The sequence below is a fragment of the Sus scrofa genome, chromosome 14, assembly GCF_000003025.6.
Source record: "Sus scrofa isolate TJ Tabasco breed Duroc chromosome 14, Sscrofa11.1, whole genome shotgun sequence".
Lineage (NCBI taxonomy): Eukaryota > Metazoa > Chordata > Mammalia > Artiodactyla > Suidae > Sus > Sus scrofa.
In genome coordinates this window covers 122,737,630-122,762,938 of record NC_010456.5, presented here as the reverse complement: position 1 = coordinate 122,762,938, position 25,309 = coordinate 122,737,630, and the positions used below count along the sequence as shown (strand labels likewise).

The following is a 25,309-nucleotide window of genomic DNA, read 5'->3' as shown; positions in this document are numbered from 1 at the left end:
GCCATTTCTTGGGCCGCTCCCGCGGCATATGGAGGTTCCCAGGCTAGGGGTTGAATTGGAGCTGTAGCCGCCAGTCTACGCCAGAGCCACAGCAACTCGGGATCCAAGCCGTGCCTGCAACCTACACCACAGCTCACGGCAACGCCGGATTGTCAACCCACTGAGCAAGGGCAGGGACCGAACCCGCAACCTCATGGTTCCTAGTCGGATTCGTTAACCACTGCGCCACGACAGGAACTCCGGAATCTATCTTTTTAACCCTCAGGAGAGACTGATGTAGGTGTCCTTAGTTAGATCAAGTTTTGAGACCACAGCAAGTCTTCTGTGTTTAACTACATGACCCTTAGATGAATGGGAGATGCCAGCTCCCTCCCTGCCATGGTCCAAAAGAAAATCCAAGGTAGGCAGAGTGGGATTCTTTTTACTGATGGGCATTCATCTGGTTGATGGCTAGGTCACCTTCCCTGGGGATAACAATGGCTGTACATGTGAAATATTATATCTAATACTTTAATACTTCATACGTAATTCTTCAATAAAGCACTGTCCTCACTACTTGCCCTGACCTATGTAGAGGGAGAATTAGAATTCAACCATCAGTAACCTCTCCCTAGGCCAGAGTGAGGAACATAGACTGTCCCAGTTATGAGTAAACCCTTTCGTAACCATTAGCTCACTTATTCTAGAAAAATTTCTTTCTTAAAAATGATTTTTATTTTTTCCATTGTAGTTGGCTTACAGTGTTCTGTCAATTTTCTACTGTACATCAAAGTGACCCAGTCACACATACATATGTACATTCTTTTTCTCACATTATCCTCCATCAAACTCCATCATAAGTGACTAGATATAGTTCCCAGTGCTACACAGCAGGATCTCATTACTTGTCAATTCCAAATGTAATGGTTTGCATCTATTAACCCCATTTTCCCAGTTCTTCCCACCCTCCCCTTCCCCCTTGACAACCACAAGTCTGTTCTCCCATGTCCATGAGTTTCTTTTCTGTGAAAATGTTTATTTGTGCCATATATTAGATTCCAGATATAAATGATTTCATATGGCAGTTGTCTTTTGCTTTCTTACTTCACTAAGTATGAGAGTCTCTAATTTGATCCATGTTGCTGTAAATGGCATCTTTTTTATGGCTGAGTAGTATTTCACTGTGTGTATATACCACATCTTCTTAATCTAATCATCTGTTGATGGACATTTAGGTTGTTTCCATGTCTTGGCTATTGTGAATAGTGCTGCAATGAACATGGGGTGCATGTGTCATTTTCAATGAAAGCTTCATCTGAGTATATGCCCAGGAGTTAATTAACTGCATTGAAGAGAAAGCAAGCTGTGGTCCTTGGGAAACTGTGCACTGTAATTTAAGCTCCAGGCACTCTCTTAGGCTTCTGCAGTGATCCAGGTATCAGATGCCACCTATGGCCCCAGGACAGGTGCTAAGGCCCCACTTGGATCTGGGCTCTGTTTGGGGGTTGAATGCCATGCTGCCCACTCAACACTGGTTCTGTTGCTCTCTGCCAGCATGCTGGTGACTTGGCTTGAGGCTGCTAAACTCACTGTGGGCTTTCAGGCCCCCTGGAACATCTCCCATTCCTTCAGTGTACAAAGGCTGGGTGCAGGCCTCCAAACTGCCATGGACAATATCAACTCTGATCTGGTGGACTTCAGAAACTTCAGCTGGGAGTTCACTTACAACAACTCAGCCTGCAGCACCGAGGAATCTCTTTCCATTTTCATCAGCCAGGTTCAGAGAAAACAGATTTCTGCTCTCTTTGGACCAGCATGCCCAGAAGCAGCAGTGGTAGAGTTTACAGCTTTCTAAAAAAACTCTGTCTGAATTTCCACTGGAAAGGGTAGTCTTAAAGATGATATTATAGACTGGAGTAATCTCTTGACTGCAATGGCATTGCTAGAAATAATAACTGTGTGGGTCTTGGGTACCATTTCTTTGAGATGTAATTAGACCATGCAATTGGAACAATTACTGATCTCTTTAAAGAAAGCCTTTCAAATCAGTAATTGTTTACTCACTAGCTTGTTGACATGCACCAATGCACTTGTTGCTTTTTGAGTTTGGTGCCTTGTAAATAGACACACTTTTCACTCTAATGTTGTCAGCCGCTTGGCTTGGAAACATTAAGAAGAAAAATGCTTGGCTTTAAATAGAAAAATATCGTTGCAGCTTTCCCTTTGGTATGTATAATAAATTATTCAGCGATGGTTTTTAAAAAAGAAAAAGAGAGTGAAAATGGAGGATGATAGACTGCCATAAGCTAGGGCAAGAAAATGAGAGAAATGAACCATTTGTATTTGTTTAGCTAATGAGATTAGCTTTGTTGACACCCTTGGTATCTGTGCTCTTGATGCAAAGGCTGAATAGATAGGAGCAGCGTGGTTCTCCTATGCAAAAACACTCCAGAACTATCAATAGTGGGTGCTATAAAGTTCACTTTTGATTTTCATTTTTAGTCTCTGCTAGGATTTCCCATTTGACCCATCCCCTATTTGACACTAGCTGTCCAACACTTACCCTTTTTTTTTTTTTTTTCTTTTTTTTTTTTTTTTTTTTTTTTTGTCTTTTTGCCATTTCTTGGGCTCCTCCCACAGCATGTGGAGGTTCCTAGGCTAGGGGTCGAATTGGAGCTGTAGCCACTGCCCTACACCAGAGCCACAGCAACGCGGGATCCAAGCCGCGTCTGCAACCTACACCACAGCTCACAGCAACACCAGATCCTTAACCCACTGAGGAAGGCCAGGGGTCGAACCTAGTCGTATTTGTTAACCACTGAGCCACGACGGGAACTCCCACTTACCCATTCTTCAAAGTCAAGCTCAAATGCCACAGGACCCTTCTTTATCCCTCTACCCTCATTGTTCATATCCCTAATTCTTAAGTCTCAAGTAATTTCTCACTTCTCTAAGCTCCTCTAAATCTATTGTCTATAAATATCGAAGGGTATATTTAACTTTAAATCTATTTTTACATGTCTTAACTCCTATAATAATTGATCATAAGCTCCTTTAAGAGCAAGGTCTCTGAAGTTCCCTGTAAATAGCAGGCTCCTAGTGGAAAATGAAAGAAAAATGAAAGAGGAACAAATTAAGAACACTAAAAATTGAATCGTGCCTATGAGTGTGGTCTCTGGGACCGTATTACCTGAATTCCAAGCCTGATCCACTATTTGCTGGGATCTACACCTCCTTGTCCCCATATTTTCATCTATGACATGAAATAATGGTAACACCTAACTTCTATAATAGAAATGTAAGAATTGAGATGACATAGGTAAGCTCTTAGTCAAGTGCCTGGCACAAAGTAAGTACTCAGTAAATGCTTGCTGTGGCTCTTCTTGGTCCTCTGAGGATTTGCATCCTTAAGTTGGATCCAAGACATGATCACCAAGATTCTAAAAGTGGTGGTTCAGCATGACCTGTAACCCACTGAATCTAAAGTTGACGCAGGTATTTTACAATGGGCTTGGAGTGTGGCAGAACTCAGGTATGGAGAGAAATCCCTTTGGTTACTTTCGAGGTTATTGGCTTGCTGGCTTCCAAGTGGAACAGCCCATGTTTGACTTTGTTGGACAAACGGCAAAACTGGAGAACAACTTCTTGTATGACACCTATGTGAAACTTGTGCCACCCAAGCAGAGAATCCTTGATGTGCTCCAGAAGAGCCTCTGGTACCTGGGCTGGGAACACATTGGGATGTTTGGAGGTCATTCTAGGACGTCCACCTGGGATGGAGTGGATGAGTTGTGGAGGATTGTAGAGAATGAACTCAAATCCTATTTTACCATCGCTGCCAATGTGCCAATAATGACCCAGCTTTCCTTCAAGAGAATCTTAGGAGCCTGTCATTGATTTCCAGGGGTAAGTAGGAAAGAATCTTATTGTTGTTTATTTTCAGGGAGGCAAATAGAAAGTTATTGTTTAAAAAAAACTAGAATTTTTCTGGGTTCCCACTGTGGCACAGTGGGTTAAGAATCCAACTGTAGCAGCCTGGGTTCCTAGGGGAGGCATGGGTTCTATCCCTGGCGCAGCACAGTGGATTAAAGGATCTGATTTTTTGCAGCTGCAGCTTGGTGTCAGTCTCTGGCCCCAGAACTTCCATATGCTGTGGATACGGCCATTAAAAACAAAACAAAACAAAACAACAACAACAAAAAAACTAAGAATTTTTCATTTTTCTATGAGTATAAATAAAAAGCAGATGAAACAGGGTATAAAATTAATTATACATGAAAGTATCACCACCAGCAAAAGAAGTTTTTGGGTTTTGTTTGTTTGTTTTGTCTAGAATAAAATCCTTGATGCTGTAGTGTTGCAATGCGAGTTATTTCTGGAAGCACCTGCTTGGTGAGCTGGGTCCTGGGCTTGGGTCATTGTTCAGAGCATGGGTTCTGGAGACAGACAGTCCTAGGTTGAAACCAACTTCTGATACTGTCTAGCTGTGTGCTCCTGAGCAAGTACCTTAACCTCTCTGTTTCTCAGATACCTTGTCTGTAAAATGAAGACAATAGCCTCACCTACCTCATAGAACAGTGAGGATTAAATAAGTCCTGCCTGTAAAGCGCTGGACATAGTCCTGGTTGACTTATGATAGTGAAGATTTTTGTTGTGGAGCTTATGAGGTTCTGCTTTCTGGCATATGAGGTTCTACTTTCTAGCATGAATTAGTAACTGATTCCTTTCGCTTCTCCAAATAAACTCGGCTCCTTCTGGCTTTGGGACTTAGGGACTTGCTGATCCCTTGGCCTGGACTGCCACCTGCAATCCCACCTCATCTCGCCCAATGTTCTTTCTGTGGGTAGCTTCCTCTCATCCTTCTGGACTCAGCCCAGAGCCCTTCTATCTCCTACCAGGGGCTCTTTCCTGATGGATTGATGTGGAGCTGTCCCCCCTCCCCACGTTAGTATCACAGCATTCTCCCCCCCACTCTGACCCCCCATTAATTAGAATCTTGAATGAGCTCTTTAATCTCTCCACCTAGATATTGTGGAGACTATGTGTAACTATCAGCTCTCTGAGAGCTAGGACATTCTCTCCTTTTTTTTTTTTTTTTTGGTCGTGCCCACAGCATGTGAAATTTCCCAGGCCAGGGATCGTAGCCACACAGTAATCTGAGCCATAGCAGTGACAATACTGAGTCCATAACCACTAGGTCACCAGGGAACTCCCAAGGACCTTCTTTTTTGCTCACTGTTATATTTGATGCTTAGTGCATTGCCTGGCACCAGTTGGAGCTCAGATAAATAGATTATATTTCATCGCATTTAAAAAATAAATCACTGTTTCACTTTTGTGCGCTTGACATGCATGCCAGTGTGTTTGGATGGAAGAAAAATACCATGGCCTACTCCTACCCCCTCTCATCCCCCACCCCCCATCCCAACTCAGGCCATGTGAAGGCTCCTGCGTCTAGGTCCTCTGTCAACTCCTCCTATCTGACAATGAGTCACAAGCCAGATCTACTCTTCTGAGTCAATTCTGGTTTCTGAAGAAACCAGAGTCTGCAGGAAAGACTCGCTCTGAGAGCAGCTTAGGCATCCCTGTTTCCTAAAGCATGCTCAAAGAAAGACAAAGCTCATGTCTCATTTGCAGGCATTTCAAACGTGTGTGTGTGTGTGTGTGTGTGTGTGTGTGTGTGTGTGTGCGTGCGCGCGCGCGCACATGCGCACAATTGGCTGACTGTTTTCTTCTCTTACGGTTATCATCTTAATCTGCAGCTCAGAAGATGCAAAACTTATCCTGCTGGCTGCAGAGAAGCTGCAATTGCACACAGGAGAACTCGTCTTCATCATTTTGCAGCATCCGGAGGTGCGTGCCAATGACCCCTCAGTGGCTCCTACGGTAAGAGGTGACAAACACACAGCACTTGCTGGGTGCTAGAGGTGTTAGCTCACTGAGTACTTGCTACAACCGTAGGAGGCAGCCACTCCTGGGTCCTCATCATTAGGTCAAGAGACCGAGCCTGAACTTGGGTTTGTTTGTACAGTTACCAGGATGAGGAGCCAGGCCTTGAACCAGGCTACTGGCTCTGGAGCCTGACCCCCTGTAGTCTACATCAGCAAACACCAGCAGAGGAAGAACTGTCATTCCTACTGGGTGGCTGAGACCTCCCCAGAGGCTCTCAAAGTCAGTGGCTCTTTTTCCTTTTCATCCATGGCCACCTGCGTTTGAACCCCAGCAAAAGCCTTGAGAGACCAACACACTGGTCCAGTGAGGCAGTTCTTAGGTGGTTGGTTCTTTTGGTAACAATAGGAATGGCTGATATGTACCATGTACCTCCTATGTGTACCGAGTTATACCTGCATCAGTGCACTAGATTTTCCCAACTGCCCGTGAGGCAGACAGTCATGCATTATTTATATGCATCATCGCATTAGCTATTTCCTCTTGTAAGGTACAGATTATTAGCATTCCAACTTACAGATGAAAAAATTGAAGCTTAGATGATAAAGTACCTTTCCCAAGATTCAGAACTCCCACAAAACATAGCAGGTCTTCTAAACATGGTCTTTTGGACTCTGGAACTGAGCCCTGGCCCCAGCATCTCTGCCTTGTGGAGTGTGTACTAGATGCCAGGGATAAACTAAAACTCATTTTTGGCTCTCAACACTCTATGGGGAGGTACTTTTATTTTTCTAATGTTACAGATGAGGAAACTGGGCCCTGAGAGCGGACCTAACCTGCCCAAGGCCACATGACTAGTAGAGGGAGACCTAGTAGTCAAACCAAGTGGGCTGCCTCAGTGTCTGGACTTCAACCACCACACTACCAGCAGGCTTCCCAAAAAACGGCCCTTGCATTTAGCCATGGACACAGTGCATAGTTTTTCCAGAGGTTTTATCTTTCTAAAACGAGCTCATATTTGGAGTTTCCGCTGTGGCGCAACAGGATCTGCAGTGCCTCTGCAGCACCAGGATGCAGGTTTGATTCCCCGGCTGGGCACAGTGAGTTAAAGGAGCCAGCGCTGCCCCAGCTGCTGTGTGGATCACAAACTGTGGCTTGGATCTGATCCTTGGCCTGGGAACTCCATATGCCCCAGGGTAGCCAAAAAAGACAAATAAAAAAGAGCTTGTTTTATATGATCATAAGAAGCTGAAATGGGGAAGGAGGGAGTAGAGGAAGATGCATAATAAAGCTCTTTTATCTTTTTATCATGAAATATTTCAGATTGCCAAAAGTGTCTCGAAGTTTGTTGGGCAACCAATTAGAATTCTAATTATATGTCAAGCTTTCCAGAACGTTCTCCTACCTTCCCTTTCCATTGCTGTCCACCCCTTCTTCTTCACTCATCCTCTCACCTCTGCCTTTAGACTGATGAGAAGGGGAGACAATTGGCAGGGAAGCTCTCCCAACCCCCTTTGTCACTTTCTCCCCAAGCCTTGCAGATCAAGAATCAATTGGCCAGAAGTGCAGAAAGAATATAGGACTGAAAACAGATCACACAACATCCAGGCAATTGAATTCATGCTGCTTTAAAAAAGAATAGCAAGTTCTTGTCGTGGCTCAGCAGAAACAAATCTGACTAGCCTCCTTGAGGATGCAGGTTCCATCCCTGGCCTTGCTCAGTGGGTTAAGGATCTGGTGTTGCCATGAGCTGTGGTGTAGGTTGCAGACACGGCTTGGATCTGGTGTTGCTGTGGCTGTGACATAGGCCAGTGGCTCCAACTGGACCCCTTGCTTGGGAACCTCCATATGCCGCAGGTGCAGCCCTAGAAAGACAAAAAAAAAAAAAAAAAAAAAAGAATAGCATAAATCCATACTCTAAAATTGTTCCCAATATAGTCTAAAGTCAAAAAAAATCAAGTTGCAGATCAGCCTTATGGCATGATGCTATTTATATAAAACACACATATGCTCACACACACCTCTGTACATGTCTAGAACATTTGGATACCTCACAGAGGGGACAAGAGGAAGTGGTAGGGAAATTGAGGAAGATCTTACCATCTTTCACATATATACACACAATGAATGAGTATTACTTTCGTAATAGTAATGATATACATAATCATGATAATAACAAACTGCTTAAACCACAAGCAAAAGATTGAGAGTCGACAAGCCTAAGTTTTTCAAGTTTTTGCCACCCATTGTTAAAAGGTAAGACTTCTGCATCTTAACTGCTTGATGCCCCAGATGAGTTTTTTTTAATTGGTCAATTGATTTTTGTACTTCTTTCTCACTGCTGTGATGCTGACTGGACAACGCAGACTTTGCATGGCAGGTCTTCCAGAGCTATTGTGTTTTTGAGGATTAGCGTATAGAAATCCATCCTTGACACTGACGGCTCACAGAACAGCTACATTTATTTCATTCTTTTTCAGGACAGGTTTTGGAAGGAGGTATTGACAAATCAGAAGGGAGATGCAGTTGCCCGCAATCTATGCGTCAGTCCTTGTCATAGCCCCCAGGTCCTCTGGAGAAGACCCTGGAGATGAAGGCTTCCAAGAGCAGGTCTACCGAAGGCTGCGTGGGCCACCCTTCCACAGCCCCATCTCCTTGGAGGAGCAGGTCTGATTGGGTTCCTGTTGAAGGGGTCCCTCCCCCCTTCCTGAGGATACATGTGTCTGGCCTTTACACTCTCTCTCTTTCTGCCTTTCTTCTTCCTTCACTCCCAACGCTCCTAACACACACGCACACACACACGCATGCACACTTCTTCATTTTTCACAGTCAAAATAAACAGTGGCCTGATGAGGTCTTGTGAAATCTTGAACCTCAGGTCTATGAGGAGGACAGAAGTCACTAGATGAGAGGTCAGGTGGCCTTTGGAGTCAGAGACCTGGGCTTCCATTCTAGTTCTGCTATTTGCTAACTGTGGGACATTGAGTGAATTGTTGAGCCTCCCTACACCTCCGTCTCTTCTCTTCTCCCTACACCCCCAAACAAGAGTGATAATGACACCTGCCTTCCAGGCTGTGGTTTCGAATATTTGAATAACATGGTACATGGAAATAGCAGAACAGATACCGGTGGACACTCAGACCATGACAATGTCCTTTTGCAATGGGATCCCAGGGCCAAGAACCAGGATGGAATGGTCAGAGAGGGGACACCTAGGCAGGTCAAAGCAAGCAGATGGTCTGGAGCAGAGAGAAGGCAGCCAGGAGAGAACTCATCAGCCAGCGGTAGTTCCCATATGTGTAGGATTGTGGGCAAAGGGTCTGATTCTCACAGAGAATTTTTTATAGACAGATCGTTGATCAGAGCTGATGCTACTTCCGGTGTGGGGACAAGCTGAGCCTGAAGTTGAGGACAGGCCCCCAAGGATAGGGATTCCATTAGGAACAAGACAGGTGACGGTGGATCCCAACATAAATGAAAAGATGATCAATCCATGAGTACCTAGGGAGTCACCTACTAAATGTCAGCTCTGTGCCAGATTCTATGGGCAGAGCAGTCCCAGCACTTATTAGGCACTCACCTTTTTTTTTTTTTTTTTGCTAATTAAGTGAAGCATGTGCCAGGCAGCGCCGTAGGTGTTATACCTATTCTGCCTCATTTACCTATCCTTATATTCACCATGACAGTAGTTTTATCCCTGTTTTATAAATGAATGAGCTGAGATTCAGGGAGATTCAGCCTCACAGTGAGTAAGCGTCAGGCCAGCCTGGCTTCAGATTCTATCCTCTTTCATTTAAACCACACTCCCTCCTGCCTGTGGCCTAAAGAGCTGTTCCCAACCCCAAGGATCTAGCTGGGAAAAAGAGGCCTAAAGGGGGAAAGTGTAGGCTGTGATACCTAGATTTAATAGCCAGGCTCCCTCCATGGGGAAGGATGGAGATTGTGTGCTATGCCACACTGTGGAGAGGATGGAGAAAGAGTCCTTCCAACTGAGCGTGGACTGTGACGGAAGAGGCCACGCCTGTTCACCTGCATTTGCTTCCTTTAGCCAAGATGAGCCCTTACTCTGCCTACCTTCACGAGGTGGCCCTGCTGTATGCTCAGGCTGTGAGGGAGATAATAACAGCTGGAAGGGATTTCCAGGATGGGCGGCAGTTGGTCACCCCTTTGAAAGGCTCCAATTGGACGGCATTGTAGGGTGAGTGGCTTGACTGTGATGGGCTTTCTGAGCTTAGGCCAGCTGCTTCAGTCTGTGGGGCTTGGAGATGTTGTGTGTGTGGTTTCAGAGCTCCTCTTTCTCATGGAGATTCCAGTCTTCTGGAAGGTGTGGTTGAGGTTAAGCCTCCCAGCTGCCACAGTCTGTTCTTCCTGCTGTCTGGAAGGCTGCCCAGTCTGGCAGAGGCGGGGGGCTCTGGGGCACCTTTCCCTCCAGATCATCTATCCCACAGCTCCTTTTAAAGGGAATCCATCAAGAATAAAACTCAAGAGGGTAAGACCTGCCTCCTGGGATACAACCTACACCCTAGCTCAGGGCAATGCCAGATCCCTGACCCACTGAGTGAGGCCAAGGATTGAACCCTCATCCTCATGGATCCTAGTCAGGTTCGCTAGCACTGAGCCACAATGGGGACTCCAGTTAACTGTTTTAAAATCACCCTTGGGGAGTACCTATTGTGGCTCAGCATCTTAAGAACCAACTAGCATCCACCAAGCCTCGCTTAGTGGGTTAAGGATCCGGCATTGCCAAGACTGCGGTGTAAATTGCAGACGTGGCTCAGATCTGGTGTTGGCTGTGGCTGTGGTGTAGGCTAGTGGCTACAGCTCCAATTCACCCCCTAGACTGGGAACTTCCATATGCTGCAGGTATGGCTCTAAAAAGAAAAAAAAAAAAATCATTCCAAGAGCTGGCCAACGTCTGCCATCTTGCTGTTCTCCAGCTTTCTATTTGGTAAGACAGAGATAATACCCCCAGCCACTTCTACTAGTAATAACCAGCATTTACTGAGGGCTTACCATATACCAAGCTGGGTGTCCAGAGCTTCTGGACACCAGTGCATTTCGTCTTCACGCTGCCCAGGAGGTAGTGTTATTACCATCCTTAATATGCTACACAGGTGAGGAGTTCCAGTCGTGGCACAGTGGAAACGAATCTGACTAGGAACCATGAGGTTGCAGATGTGATCCCTGGCCTTGATCAGTGGGTTAAGGATCCGGCATTTCTGTGAGCTGTGGTGTAGGTCACAGACATAGCTTGGATCCTGTGTTGCTATGGCTATGGCATAGGCTGGCAGCTGTAGCTCCAATCAGACCCCTAGCCTGGGAACCTACATATGCTGTGGGTGTGGCCCTAATAAGCAAGAAAAAAAATCATATATATATATATATATACATACATATACATATATACATATATATACAGACACACACACCACACAGGTGAGTAAACTCAGGATAGAAAGGCAATGCATTCTTCATTTTCCTTAATATGACAGCCATCAGGAATTCAACATGTATGGCAGGGCCTTGCTACACAAAGAGGCCTGGGTGGAGAGGGAGGTCTGGGCCCTGCTGGGACTCCAGTTGAGAATCCAGCTCCTAGAAGCCACCACCAGTTGTCTGGTGCTCTCTGAACTCTTGAAGAGTGACTTTGGGCCTTCAAGGTGATCTTGGCCTTGATTGTGGGGGTGGCTTGGCCCCTTCAGATGCCAGTTAGAACACAGTACCCCTACCTGCCCTTCCAGGTGGGCCTGGGCCCCCTCTGATGCTCCAACTGGGCAGATCCTACAGCCCCAGGATCTCACAGAATGGCCCTGGTGCAGGGAGGTGATGGAGCACAGCACCCCTACAGGGTCAGGTTCACAGTCAGTAAAACTGACTCCTCCAGACAGCCTGACTCCAAAACAGAGAGCCGTGGGGACCCCAGGACCTGGGTGCTGCCCTGAGCTCTCAGTACCCAGAAAACCAGTACTGGGAAAATCTCCATTTCTGTTCTCTCACCTATAAATCTTTGAGCAGCTATAAGGGAATCTAAAACTTAATTCAATCCCCCCCCACCCCTGCACCCCCTACCCACTGCTACAACCCACAACCCAGATTTAATTTGACACTTTTCTCTCTTCTACTCTTATGGAATTTTAATGTCCCCAAATGGATTGCCCAAGAAATAAAACAACCATGGCTGGCCAGGTTCTCAATATTGTACAGGCAGGCATTCTCCATGCAGGGGGGATGTTTTGGCCTGTGAAATGTCTAGGTGCTCTAGAAGATTTATCTCTGTCAGACATGGGAGAAAATCTCAGCACCACTGGAGAACTGACACATCATCTTTTAAATCAGAAGTGACATTTTTTATATCAAATGATTGAATCAGCTATTCTCCTTAGGAAAAACCCTACTGCTCTTCCATGAATTATGCTACCTGAAGGCTGGATTTGAAAGTGTAGGTGAGATAGGACAACTGGACAGGCCAGCAGATGTTTGAGTTAAGAGACCAAACCCTGCTTCTTTCACAGGACCTGTGTGTTTCACTTGTCCCTGCTATCCCTGAGAGAGAGAAAAGTATAGTAAATCAAGTGGCCATTGACCTTTAATAATCTTCTTTCTTTCCTTTTCCTTTTCCGTCTGTACCTGCAGCATATGGAATTTTCCAGGTCAAAGGTTGAATCGGAGCTGCAGGCCTACGCCATGGCCATAGCAACTTGGGATCTGAGCCACATCTGTGACTCAAGTTGCAGCTTCTGGCAATGCCTTAACCCACTGAGCGAGGCCAGGATCAACCCTGCATCCTCATGGACACCATATCAGGTTCTTAACCTGCTGACCACAATGGGGAACTCCTTTTTTTTTTTTTTTAAAGACCCATGAGGAATTTCTCCACTGTTACTTGGCCCCATGGCTCTCTTCCTGAAGACAGACCTGGCTGTGGATTTTCCAATGAGCTCTGTGAAACTGAGCCAGCTCTCACAGGTCAGTGTGGCTACCTGGAGAAGGTAGCAGGAAAGGATTGTTTATGACAGGGCTTCTCAGCAGCAGCAGCAGCACCACTGATGTTGAGGGCGGGGTAATCTTAGTTGGTGTGCAAGGGGCTGTCCTGTGCATTGCAGGATCACTCTTAGCACCACTCCTGGCCTCCACCCACTAGATGGCAGCAGCACTTCTAGCTGTAACAACCCCAAATGTCTCTAGACGTTGCCAACTATCCCCTGGGGAGGCAAGAGTGCCCACCTCCTCTGTTGAGGACCACTGCTCTAGGGAAAACTGGCTCCTGAGATTTGAGTCACAGGAACTTCATTTCTAAGGAGGTAGAGTCTGGACCAGGGAGTGTGGCCTGGTGGTTAGGAGCCCAGGCCTGGAACCAGGTGGATCGTAGCTGAGAACAAGTGTAGGGAGAACACACAATAAATGTTGAATGAAAGGTGGTGATGATATTAGAAGTCACCCCCCCTTTTTTCTTTCTCTATGGTGGAAGTTTCTTTTTTCTTTTGTGTGTGTTTTTCTAGGGCTGCTTCTGCAACATATGGAGGTTCCCAGGCTAGGGGTCGAATTGGAGCTGTAGCCGCCAGCCTACTCCAGAGCCACAGCAACACGTGATCCGAGCCGCATTTGCATCCTACACCACAGCTCACGGCAACGCCGGATCCCTAACCCACTGAGCAAGGCCAGGGATAGAACCTGCAACCTCGTGGTTCCTAGTTGGATTCGTTAACTACTGTGCCACGACAGGAACTCCTGGAAGTTTCTGTATAACGCGAAGATGAGTGTAGCTGCTGTGGGAACCAGAGGGGAGGTCAGAAAAGGAGTCCTGGAAGAGACAGGTTTGAGTGGACTCTGTGTGCCCTAACTTGGACCCGTGCCTGGGCAGCCTGTGAGCCATCCATTTGGCAGGGGTCGGGCAGGGCCCCGATATGCTCACTTCCACTCTCAGGTAGGGCCAAGTAATGACTGTCTCAGCCCGCCAGGTGCGACTGCTGTGATTCTCACCGTCGCTCTCCTTGTAGGTCTGATTTTAAGGATAAAGAGGGGAAAACTGCAGAGGCAAAATAAAGACATTTGGTGGCAAATCAATTACGATGACATCACCATTCTGCCCCTGAGCAAGGGGAGGCCACTGCTGGCCCAGACACCTGCTCTCCTGCTCACTGTGGGTGATTCCCAGAAGGGTCCTTGCCTGGGAGTTTGTGCAAGTGGAGGCTGATTCCTTTATAAAATATGTGCTTGATGGAGAGTCTTGGGCCCTGAGTTCTGGTTCTAGGACTGCCCCTTCCTTGCTGGGAACATTTTGGCCCTCAGCTTCTGAATACTTACAAATGATCAGATGGTTTCCAAAGTTCCCTTCAGCTGTCTTCCCCAGTGGGTAGAAGAACCCCTATATCCTGCTCAAATATTAAAGCTGTCTCCTGGGGACCATTTGCTTATTTTATTTTATTAATTTTTTTTTTTTTTTTTTTTACAGCTGCACCTCCAGCATACGGAAGTTCCTAGGCTGAGGGTCGAATCGGAGCTGCAGCTGCCAGCCTCCACCACAGCCACAGCAACACTGGATCCAAGATGCATCTGTGACACATGCTGCAGCTTATGGCAACACTGAAGCCTTAACCCAATGAGCGAGGCCAGGGATTGAACCAGCATGCTCACAGAGACCACATCTGGTCCTTAACCCACTGGGCCACAGGGAAACTCCCATTTACTTATTTTCAAAACCGCACTAACTCCTTTAATCTACTGATACCCAAGATAATACAATTTATTTATTCATCGCACACGTGTTGCCCATCTACAGCAGGCCAAGCAGAGTGAAAGGCCTGGGATACACCACAAATGGATGTCTTCTGAGGGAGGTGAGCGCTCTGGGGGGCGAAGCAGAAGCCTTGCAGGTGAGGGATTAAATGCTGCAGCATCGTGAAGACTTCAGGGAGGAGGTGACATCTGGGGAGAGGGGGTTGGTTGGTGGTGATCAGGAGAGAACGCAGGGTATGTGGCCTGCTCAGGGCTGCAAGGCTTGGCACACACTTAATAAGGATGACATGATTCAAAAAGTATAGAATGTTTACATTTATGTCATTCCAGAAAATCCAGCTTTGACTGTTTTTCATGCCAACTTTAGCTTGAGTTTTTTTTTTTTTTTTTTTTTTTGTCTTTTTTGCCTTTTCTAGGGCCGCTCCTGCGGCATATGGAGGTTCCCAGGCTAGGGGTCTAATTGGAGCTGTAGCTGCTGACCTAAGCCAGAGCCACAGCAATGCTGGATTCGAACCGAGTCTGTAACCTACACCACAGCTCAAGGCAACGCTGGATCCTTAACCCACTGAGCAAGGCCAGGGATCGAACCCTCAACCTCATGGTCCCTAGTCAGATTTGTTAAACACTGAGCCACGATGGGAATCCTAGCTTGAGATTTTGAAGTGGCTTTTCTTCCTTTCCTTTCTCCTTTTTTTATCATGGATATTAAACAGTGTAGCCTTTGCAAGTGTATATTGATTATTCTGGAGCACTTAATGGCTTATCAGAAAGGTTAGTGAGAAATCTTCTTTAGAGTAGAAAGATAGACTTGAGTTTCTGTACTTTAATAAGAGCTTTCCTGGGGGGAGGTGGAGGGAGGGAGTGAATTTTTACTTTCATTTCAAGTGATGAAAAACCCACAACTGAAGTAAGTTTTATGCCCAAATCGGCAATTTTAGATTTTCACATAGTACTTATTCGGGAGTACATGCTACTCAAGATATTCAAAGAGTAATAACAAGATATCAATTCTTGGAGTTCCCGTTGTGGCTTAGTGGTTAACGAATCCAACTAGGAACCATGAGGTTGCGGGTTTGATCCCTGGCCTCGCTCAGTGGGTTAAGGTTCTGGTGTTGCTGCGGGCTGTTGTGTAAGTCGCAGGGGTGGCTCGGATCTGGTGTTGCTGCGACTGTGGCAAAGGCTGGCAGCTACAGCTCCAATTAGACCCCTAGCCTGGGGACCTCCATATATACCACGGGTGCGACCCTAGAAAACGTAAAAAGACAAAAAATTTAAAAATTAAAAAAAAAAAGATATCAACTCTTGAATCAGAATCTAGGTACCTGAACAAATGCACAAATCTTCAATACCTCAAAGCAAAATAAAATCGCTCTAGAAAGTTGTTGCTTGTTAGAAAAGTACTCAAGTTAGACCGAGGTATTCAGATTTGTTCTAAAGACATTTAGGTTAATTATAAAGATAAGGAAAGCTTTATGGGTCAAATCCTCGAACATTCCTCTCGTTATGTATATTTTGTTCCTGTTATTGGCTTTATTTTCAAAATTGTACTTTGTAGTATTAGTTTCCTTTACTATATATTCTGCATATATATTCATTGAATAAGTGAATTATGACTTTCAAAAAAAGAAAAAAAAAGCTGACTTGGCAGCTAGAAAGTCAAGGAGTTTTCAACATGCTAAGACCAGGAGATTGGGGTTCATTTCTAAGTCATTTTTCAAGTGTCCCTGGGTGTTCTGGGGCTCACTTTTCTGGTCTTGGATGGAAGATAGATTGAGGTAGAGGTGAGGGCTCTGCTTTGATCTGCTGGTTCCTACATTAGGGTTCCAGGTAAGACTCTCTTTGAAAACCAAGATTCCTTTGTTTAAAACACTCTCTAGGAGTTCCCGTCGTGGCTCAGTGGTTAATGAATCCGATTAGGAACCATGAGGTTGTGGGTTTGACCCTGGTCTTGCTCAGTGGGTTAATGATCCGGCATTGCCGTGAGTTGTGTAGGTTGCAGATGCGGCTCGGATCCCACATTGCTGTGACTCTGGCGTAGGCCGGTGGCTACAGCTCCAATTCGACCCCTAGCCTGGGAACCTCCCTGTGCCGCAGAAGCAGCCCTAGAAATGGCAAAAAGACAAAAAACAAACCAACGAACCAACCAACAAACAAAAACCACTCTCTAGGTGGTACTGGGGTGTTACACAGAGAGGTCACATCCTTAGATGCTCATTGAGAAAATGACTCTGATATTAGGTCACAGAAATACCAGAGTCAGAACTTAATTTGGGCAGTCTGACACCAGCATCTTAACCACGCCATTGTCCATGGTGGCACAGACACAAAAGTGGTCCATATAGCAGTCAGTGGTTAAGCACTTACCCTTCGGGTCAGAGAGGTCAGGGTTCAAGTCCTGACTCTCATTTAGTAACTGTAATTAACCTTGGCGCTAATTTTCATCATCTATAAAAGGCACCGTCCCTTCTGTACTTGGTCATGCTACTGAGGGCCACCGAATCATGTTCTGTTTTGCAGCCACCCCAGAGAGGCACCCCTGAATCGAGAGGGAACAGCAGTAACTCGTCTAGTGTGGCGACTTCTGGGGACCTCAGCTCTTTGCCAAGAGCCAGCAGGGAGAAGAGCTCTTTTATGCCCCAGCAGGGCTTTAACAGGTACTTCTGAGGGCAGAGGGCCTGCATGTAGGTCTTTGTGGCATTTCTGTCCCATCCTCTGTATGGGCTTTAGGTCAGGCACAGTACTCTGAATGGTAGGATATTCTTTAAGTAAAAGCTGTGAAAAAAGCTGTGACTCCAAACTCTGCTTCTCTAACTTTAATGTACATATGAGTCACCTGGGGCTCTTGTAAAAATACACATTCTGGCTCAGTAGGTCTGGGGTGGAGCCTGAGATTCTGCATTTTCCCTAACAAATTCCCAGGTGATTCCTGGCTTCTAGACTAGACTCAGCTCTGTCCAATAGAACTTTCTATAAAGATGGAACTATTCCAGGAGTTCCTGCTGTGATTCAGCAGGTTAAGAACCCGACTAGTATCCATGAGGATGCAGGTTAGACCTGTGGCCTCGCTCAGTGGGTTAAAGATCTGGCATGGCCATGAGCTGTGGTGTAGGTCGCAGATGTGGCTCAGATCTGGCATTGCTGTGGCTGTGGTATAGCCTGGCAGCTGCAGCCTGCCAATTCAACCATTAGCCCAGGAACTTCCATGTGCCGCAGGTGCATCCCTAAAAAGAAAAAGAAAAAAAAAAAGATGGAAATATTCCACATGTACACAGTCCAGTACGGTAGATACTACCATCATGTGACTGTTAAACATTGGTGTGACGGAGGAACTGAATTTTTAATTTTACATAATTTTATGAATATGAATTTAGTTAACCCCATGTGGCTAGTGGCCCACCTTACTGGACAGTGCAGTCCAAGAGCAGACATGCCTTCATCCTCAGTACTTTTGTACTGATGAAACAGTCGTAAAAACTGATGCTTCTACAGAACTAATAGTGGCAGCAACTGAAGCCTCTAGCCAAATTCCCACCTGCCCCTTCTCTTCCACACCCTAGACCGTCACGGCTGCCTGTGCCTGGTACTCCTTTGGAAGTTCCAGTCCCCAGAAGGAAAATTATATACAGAAATGAAAAATCTATGTTTATTTATTTATTTGTCGTGCCTGTAGCATGTGGAAGTTCCCCAGGCCAGCGATCGAACCTGCACCACAGCAATGACCAGAGCCACAGCAGTGACAATACTGGATCCTTAACCTGCTGAGCCACTAGGGAACACCTATGTTTATTCTTTGAATACGCAGTCCTAGAGAGTAGGAGCAGAAATCTCCAAGCAAGGGAAGGCATGTTCCTTGTTCTAAACTGCGTTTAGCAAAGATTGGCGCTAAGTCATTCCCTATGCAACCAAACTTATTTTTATAAATGTTCACGTGAGTTTTTAAACTACAAAAAATCTCCTTGGATATTATCACCTATAAACCCCTAAGCACCTCCATCCATTCAAAACTATATCTTACAGTCAACTAGCCATGTAGAGATGGAAGCCAAGAATCTATAGCTGATCACTATTGGTTAATCTTCCTAAAATACCTCCCCTCTTCTCCATCAAACATGGTCACTGGGTACCCACCTCCATTGCCTGTGGAGACAGTGTCCAAACTCTTAACAAGGAACCAAAGACTCTCTACCACGTGGTCCTAACCTACTTGCAGAATCTCTTTTTTTTTTTTTCCTGGCCTGAGTTCTATAGTCACCCAATGTGTGTTTTCCCCCCCAGGCCATGCCATGCCTGTTGCCCCCTACCCACCCCATCTAGAACTTCTTGTTCTTCAGGGTTCAGCTTAAGCCTCACCTCTTCCAGGAATCTTTTCTTTCATCTTACAAGGATCCCTTCCTCTTTGGAAGTCACATCACTGTCCTGAGTCCTTTGAAATGAATCCTATACTAAAAGTGGCCAATCTTGGGTGGACATTTAACTCATGCAGAAGCTTATATCTCCTCTTCTGTCCAGAGTCTATCTCTTCTTCTACCCAGATCTTTCCAGATTGTTGTATGTTTTTGTAGTGTTTGATAAAGTGACTCTCTAAAAGCAGACTCAACAGGTAATAGTGAGAAGATAGGCCCCTCACTGGAAATTTGATATGTGTCAGTTAAGAATGTTACATATTTTAACCCTCATGACAACTCCATGAGATAGGTTTGTTTTTTTTTTTTTTTGCCATGCCTGCAGTATGCAGAAGTTTCCAGGCCAGGGATAGAACCGATGCCACAGCAGTGATCCAAACCACTGCCGTGACAATGCTGGATCCTAAACCCACTGAGCCACATGGAAACTCCAGTGAGATAGCTATTATTTTTAATTCCCACTGCACAGATGAAGACATGGAGGTTCGGAGAAGCTAAAGCCCTTGCCAAAGATTTTAAGTGTAGAAATAGGCTTTGAACTGAGGAATCTGACTCCAGGCGTATACTTATGACCTCAATTCATTCATGCCTCTGAATGCTAATGGGACATTATTGTTAATAGAAAAGTGCAGTCATGAGTCAGATGTCCAGGTTCAGGCTGTATGACCTACAAATGTGTGTGGCCCTGTACAAATTCCCTAACTCAGTGATCCCATCTGGAAAAGGGCTGAGCATACCCACCTTGAAGGGCTGTGATGCCTGCAGGCAGCTGGCTTGACTCCTGGACACAGCACAGGTCCACCCTGGGACTCATCTGGGCAGGGAGAGCTCAGTGATCCCTTTTGTGGGTGGATTTCTTGCCACTCTTCTGCCCTTCTTCCTACCTCTTTCTGAGTGTAGCTTTTTCTGGATCATCCTGGGTTAGCGCATTCTGCTTTGTCCTGGTTCTAGGGAAACCATGTTGCCATCTGCTATGTTGATGATCAAGCAGAAGCTGGATCAGAAAGCCTCCTGTGCTGCATGCAGGAAATCAGTCTGGCGAGGCCCCGCCCCTGGGAGGAGAAATTGCTGCTATCTGCCTCACCTCTGCCAGCTCCCCATTCCCACTTGTGAGGGGGGGCTACCCTTACCCCAAAGAGCTTTGATGCGAAGCTGCTTCTCTGAACTTGGCCCTGACCCCCATCCCCAATATGCCAGACTTTAGACCTCAGACCCTTATGCTTGACTCGGGGACCTGACTCTTGGGAACTCTGCTAGCCAGTTCTTTGCCTTAAATTCTTCCTGACCTTAATTCTACCTCTTCATTCTTTGTGTCTGTGACTCACCTCTTTTGAACCTGGTCCTTGGAGGGCATCATGTTCCTGGGGTCTTCTTGCCCTATGGTTTTCGTTATCCCATTACTCTCGAGGATCCTTCCTCTGGTTTCTTTGCTGGGGGCAGACCGCCTGGAGGTACCTCCCAGATCTGCCACTAATGAGTTATATGATCTTGAACACATATCTTTCTCTTTCTCTTTTTTTTTTATAGATTTATTGAAGTATTCACAAAGTTTTTAGAAGGTGGTGATGACTTCTGCTGTACAACAAAGTGATTCAGTTATACATGCACACATATCCATTTGCTTTCAGATCCTTTTCCCATGTAGATGATCATAGAATATGGGTAGAGTTCCCTGTGCTCTACAGCAGGTCGCTGTTGGCCAGTCATTCCATAGACCTCAGTGTGCATATGCCAGTCCCAAACCCCAGTCCATCCCTCCTCCCCCAACCCAACCTGTCCCCTTTGGTAACTGTACGTTTTTCAAAGTCCGTGAGTCTGTTTCTGTTCTGCAAATACGTTCATTTGTATGCTTTTTTATTTTTTTATTATTATTATTTTTAGCATTTATTGGCAGAAAGTTTTATTAATTAATAATGAAATTAAATTCACAAAAGAGCCCAGTGGAAAACTGTATTGGTTAGGATTTTCTTTTTTTTTTTCTTTTTCAAGATTTTTTTTTTTCCCACTGTATAGCAAGGGGATCAAGTTATCCTTACATGTATACATTACAATTACTTTTTTTTCCCCCACCCTTTGTTCTGTTGCAACATGAGTATCTAGACATAGTTCTCAATGCTACTCAGCAGGATCTCCTTGTAAATCTATTCTAAGTTGTGTCTGATAAGCCCAAGCTCCGGATCTCTCTCACTCCCTCCCCCTCCCATCAGGCAGCCACAAGTCTTTTCTCCAAGTCCATGATTTTCTTTTCTGAGGAGATATTCATTTGTGCTGTATTTTAGATTCCAGTTATAAGTGATATCATTTGGTATTTGTCTTTGTCTTTCTGGCTCATTTCACTCAGTATGAAATTCTCTAGTTCCATCCATGTTGCTGCAAATGGCATTATGTTGTTCTTTTTTATGGCTGAGTAGTATTCCATTGTGTATATATACCACCTCTCCTAATCCAATCATCTGTGATGGACATTTGGGTTGTTTCCATGTCCTGGCTATTGTGAATAGTGCTGCAATGAACATGCGGGTGTATGTGTCTCTTTTAAGTAGAGTTTTGTCCGGATATATGACCAAGAGTGGGATTGCGGGGTCATATGGAAGTTCTATGTATAGATTTCTAAGGTATCTCCAAACTTTTCTCCATAGTGACTGTACCAGTTGACATTCCCACCAACAGTGCAGGAGGGTTCCCTTTTCTCCACAGCCCCTCCAGCACTTGTTATTTGTGGATTTATTAATGATGGCCATTGTGACTGGTGTGAGGTGGTATCTCATGGTAGTTTTGATTTGCATTTCTCTAATAATCATTGATGTTGAGCATTTTTCCAAGTGTTTGCTGGCCATCTGTACATCTTCCTTGGAGAAATGTCTATTCAGGTCTTTTGCCCATTTTTCCATTGATTGATTGGCTTTTTTGCTGTTGGGTTGTATAAGTTGTTTATACATTCTAGAGATTAACCCTTGTTTGCATCATTTGAAACTATTTTCTCCCATTCTGTAAGTTGTCTTTTTTGTTTTCTTTGCTGTGCAAAACTTTTCAGTTTGATTAGGTCCCATGGGTTTATTTTTGATCTAGTTTCTATTGCTTTGGGAGACTGACCTGAGAAAATATTCATAATGTTGATGTCAGAGAGTGTTTTGCCTATGTTTTCTTCTAGGAGTTTGATGGTGTCCTGTTGTGTATTTAAGTCTTTCAGCCATTTGGAGTTTATTTTTGTGCATGGTGTGAGGGTGTGTTCTAGTTTCTTGCTTTGCATGCAGCTGTCCAGGTTTCCCAGCAGTGCTTGCTGAATAGATTTCTTTTTCCCATTTTATGTTCTTGCCTCCCTTGTCAAAGATTAATTGACCATAGGTGTCAGGTTTATTTCTGGGTTCTCTATTCTGTTCCATTGGTCTGTCTGTCTGTTTTGATAGCAGTACCACACTGTTTTGATGACTGTGGCTTTGCAGTATTTCTTGAAGTCTGGGAGAGTTATGCCTCCTGCTTGGTTTTTGTTTCTCAGGATTGCTTTGGTGATTCTGGGTCTTTTGTTGTTCCATATAAATTTTTGGATTGTTTGTTCTAGTTCTGTGAAAAATGTCATGGGTAATTTGATAGGGATTGCATTGAATCTGTAGATTGCTTTGGCTAGTATGGCCATTTTTACAATATTGATTTTTCCATCCTGTATGCTTTTTTAGATTCCACGTATAAGTGATATCATATATCTGACTAACTTACTCTATCTTTTGAGCATCAGTTTTCTCACCTGTAAAACGGGAGCAGTTGTAGTTCTTATCTCACAGAGCCTTTGTGAAAAATAGCTGAAAGTGTGTAAAGCATATAGCATAGTCCCTAAAGGCAGAAGATGCACTATAATCATAAGCTGTTATTATCATTATTATTTTCAGATGTATGACTTAAGGCATGAAAACATCATTCCCTTCTTTGGTATTTGCATGGAATCACTTAACCTCTGCATTATCACCCACTATTGCAAAAAAGGAAGTCTTAATGTAAGCAAGATAGTAAATTGTACCTGAGGCTTGATTAGCAGACACTGATAAAAAAGCTTAAAACGCTTTTGTCCTTTCATTCAAGAACAGTTCCTCTCTGGTCTAAGACCTGAATTGTCTTGCTGGGCCCTTGCAAGGGATCAAACAAGCAGTGCAGTTGCCAAGTGTCTGGTTTCTTTGTTCTGGTTGAACATTGTCTAAGCTTGATTTTATCTCCTAAGGTGTCCCTGCTACTTTTTTTGGGGGGTGGTGTGCACCCATGGCATATGGAACTTCCCAGGCTAGGGGCTGAATCAGAGCTATAGCTGCTGGCTACAGCCACAGCTGTAGCAATGTGGGATCTGAGCCGTGTCTGTGACCTGCACCACAGCTCATGGCAATACCGGATCCCTGACCTACTGAGCAAGGCCAGGGATCAAACCCACATCCTCATGGTTTCTAGTCAGCTTGCTTTCCACTGTGCCCCAGTGGGAACTACTTCTGGACTGTGTTCCTGGGCCCCCTCCCTATAGTAGGTGACCATCAGCTTTATGTCAGGAGCAAAGAAATGTTTATAAAACTCAAGACCATGTGGCTTTCTCAATATTGAGTCAGGTTATAGGTTCTCCCAGGAAGACTTCCGGTTATGAGATTTAGTGTTCTCTGCCTCAGTTTGTCTCAGTTCTGCTCAACACCATCCAAAGCAGTAGACTTAAACCCACTGACCCTAAGACACTCATTGTGCTTCCGGTTGATTCACTGGTGATGTTTTGAATAACTGTATCTTTCAGGATGTTTTGTGAAACTCAGACAATGAAATGGACTGGATATTCAAGCTCTCGTTTGCATATGACATAGTCAATGTGAGTATCTTATAAACTTCTGTAAAAAGCAAATACTGTTTGTTCTTGAGTCGTTCCGTGTCTTGGATTTACTACTCTTTCCTAAAAATTTGAGTCATCATCCAATCTCTTCAAACAAAGTAATTCCACTTCTAAAAATCCACCATTTTCCTCAGAATTTCCATTCTTTTCACCTTCCTGCATCTAAAGTAAATGACAAGAGAGTAAAGTATTTTACCTTAAAGGTGGAAGGTGTGCCTAATCAGAAAAGGGACGGGTGTTTGCATTTTCAGGTAGAACTTTTTACCCCAAAGAAAATCTAACTGATAGACCACAAAGTGAGTTGGAGAGGGAGATTCCTAACACCCTTTCTTCTCCCTAGTCCCTAGTTCCTTTCCCCAGAAAATGGGGATCATTACCACAAAGGTGTTGACCTAAAAGTTGGACTTGGGATGTTTATCCGAGAAGGTAAACAAGCAGATGAATTTTTACTTTGGGCCAAGAGGGTGGGGGTGGATGTGAAGAAGAGTAGTAGTTGATGATGATGATAATAGCTAAAATATATTTAGTGCTTCCTTTGACTCAGATACTTTCCAGCACGTTATGTAAATGAATTTCTTTATTCCTACCACAAAAGGTAAGGTAGATCTAGTATTATCCCTATTTCACAGGTGGAAATGAGTCATCTGGGCCATATCAGTATGGACCAGTATGCTGAGGGTGCTTCCTCACTCTGGGCTAAATCCAGTTACTCTTTCTAAGCTCACTGAATCTGCTTTTGCCATTAGAGGGGACCAAGCCAATGACCTGGGAATGAGTCCTGATGAGGAAAACACTCACCCTGACCCATGGCAGCAGGACAATCTAGTGGTCAAATGTCAATCAACAGTCCATCCACCGATCAACATCCATCAACCGACAGACTCCTATGGGTAAGACCCTGCCTGAAATACATGAGTGGAATATAAACTCTGCTCTCCTGGGTTGTAGGGCTAATGACTCATTGAGTGGCCATGGCAAGTTGCTTCCCCTGTCTGAACCTCAGCCTCCGTGTAGGTTTAATGAGTAAGGTTGGCCTGAATGACATTGAAGGGCTTTTCTTCCTCAAGGATCTGATGGCTCTTTGTGCCAAAGGATCTGAGTCTTAATGGCTTTGTTAAACTTTGACTTCCCAGCCTTAATGGGAAGCCAGTGTATGGTTACCAAGCGAGGTGACAAGCAGAAACCTCTCCATGATTGGTCTCCATGGACAACCTTAGGCCACCACTCTGATTATTTCAGTGAAAGTTTACTAAGTGTCTCTTAAGGGTTGGTTCTACTTTGGGTACTTTTATAGGAAGACAAGGACTTGTTTTCATCTTTGAATAGCTTAAAATTGAGCTAGAGAGGAGTTCCCATTGTGGCTCAGTGGTTAATGAACTCCACTAGTATCCATGAGGATGTGGGTTCTATCCCTGACTTGCTCAGTGGGTTAAGGATTTGGCGTTGCCAT

At 44.8% G+C, this 25,309-nt stretch overlaps 1 pseudogene; it reads left to right on the top strand.

Annotated features, from left to right (window-relative positions):
- The window catches only part of LOC100626929, a 66,516-nt pseudogene that overhangs the window by 18,202 nt on the left and 23,005 nt on the right, over positions 1-25,309 (top strand).